General features: G+C 35.0%; 1 non-coding gene across 1 annotated transcript; it reads right to left on the minus strand.

The window, feature by feature from the left end:
* Positions 1-734: 734 nt before the first annotated feature.
* On the minus strand, positions 735-807 carry Trnav-cac. Its single transcript has one exon. It is a non-coding gene; the product is annotated as a tRNA-Val (tRNA).
* Positions 808-2306: the final 1499 nt, after the last annotated feature.

The following is a 2306-nucleotide window of genomic DNA, read 5'->3' on the forward strand; positions in this document are numbered from 1 at the left end:
CGATACGACCGCCCATAAACAGTAGGAACACCATCCAAAATCTTGAATTACAAAGTATTGTTTGGTATTCCACTGCGCTCGCCATCCTGAGACATGAGATGTTGTATTATACACAATATACAACTATAAAATGTAAGTTTATAGTTATTGTGTCACAAATGTTGATGTCCTATTATGTCTAGTAGTTAAACCATTGGCGAAGCGTGCCTCTAAGCCGATTCCTGGCGGCTTTCCTTTACGTAAATTTTCTGTAGAATCCAAAATTATCATTAGAACGATTTGCAGAGCGCATTCATGCACATAGTATCTATATGGTGTTCTTTCGGAAAATTCCACCTTTCGCCACTGAATTGCACTGGCCACACTGTTCTTCAAACCGGAACATAGCAGTAATTACACACTGCTGCGTGGTAGAAATAGACATCGCGGTGGTACCCAGGCGGACTCACATATGAGAGACCTACCACTAGTAACCATTTGTGCAATATTATTAACATATTATTCAAAGTTAGAGACTAATGAAATCCTGACTGATTTAATTACGATTTAAACTTCTTAGAATTGGTTAACATAGTATTGCTACAGTTCAAGGCGAAATCAAATTGAGATACTAGAATATGCAAAACAGATAAATATGAATTATTAGTGACATTAAAATGGTAAGTGCATTTGATGAAACTTGAAGATTTATAAAAATCATTTTAGCTCTAAACCTTATGAAATATTAAAATGTATGTTTCCGCCCGGGATCGAACCGGGGGCCTTGTGCGTGTAAAGCACACGTGATAACCGCTACACTACGGAAACTTGATGAATGTACGTAAAAGAAACACTGTGTAGACACAAATGTTTAACAATTGACTGGTGGCAGGATATATTTTATATTCGCCCGGATAGCGACTACCCTACACGAGGTATTAAAACCCGCCATAGTGGCCCACGTAAGTGTCGCGTTCCGGGATCAACCTGTATATATCCGGCTCCAACAGGCCTGCATAATTGTGTCGACTGTAATAATCATCTCGTCAGTCGACATTCCATTCTCACTCCACTTACCATCAGGTGTAGAGGTCACTTTGCTCGTAAAAATCATAAATCCCGAACGCCCGAACATCAGCTCCGACAGTGTAAAGCTAAGCAAATACCAGTCCACAATAAAATTGATTGGTATGAAACTACATCCTCTGCCTACGCGTTCGAACATGCTATATCATAGTCATTTTTATAGTTCTCTGCCCACACCCTCGCCGATAATGCTCTGATGTTTCATCATAGCTTCCAATTTGTCAATTGGGGATAGTAAGTAGTACGTCTTATTTCGTTTGCAGACTATTTATTTTGTTACAGGACCATCGTTACATGATGTTTACAAGCATTTTTACAAGTCTTATTATTAATAAAAGAAACTTAAAGTCATTAAAAGTACATTACTAGATTGCATATTATATATAATATGGATATATTATTATCACGCGGCTCTATATTATATTCAATGTGCAAATCTATCTATACATATTATAAAAAAGTCCCTTTTTCTGTCTGTCTGTATGTTATCGATTTTCTCAAAATCTACTGAACGGATTTTTATGAAATTTGGTATGGAGATAGTTTAAGACCCTGGGAAGGTTATAGGCGACTTTCTATCCCGGGAAAATATATAGCGGGACTTTTATCCTTTCTCCTTCACGCAGGCGAAGTCGCGAGCGTAAGCTCATTGAATTATAATTATACCTTGATTCTGTGTTTTTGAGTTAAAATTTCCAATAATCCCGAAAGATAAATAAATGGGGAACAATAAATTGTTTTATCTAATTCTTACCAATATCAAAATTAAAAATCTTATTTTTGGATTCGAAGTATAAATTAACATAGAACTTCCAATAGTTTGCCACCGATTTGTAGAATTGTAATTGCGCATCAGTATGAAGACCTACCTCGGGATAAAATCTGTCATTATTTCACCATAAATAAACCTACATTATATGTATATCAATATATATTCTATGTTAATTAACCAAAGATATCTTGAGACTCATTCCGAAAATAATTCTCCGAATAAAAATCCGGTTATATAATTATGCATTGAAAACCTATCAAATTTCATCAAACTACATTCAGCATTTTATATGTACACTATCAAACATCCTAATATCTATGCAAAATATAAATGTTGGTAGAAAATACGATTTCAATAAAGACATTAAACAATAAAGTTACAGATTAGACATCAGGGCTAAATTTGTGTTCCAAAAGTTGTTACCAATTGGTAATAAGCATCGATATAATATGTACTACGTACTAGATTT

The sequence above is a fragment of the Manduca sexta genome, chromosome 9, assembly GCF_014839805.1.
Source record: "Manduca sexta isolate Smith_Timp_Sample1 chromosome 9, JHU_Msex_v1.0, whole genome shotgun sequence".
NCBI classification, from domain to species: domain Eukaryota; kingdom Metazoa; phylum Arthropoda; class Insecta; order Lepidoptera; family Sphingidae; genus Manduca; species Manduca sexta.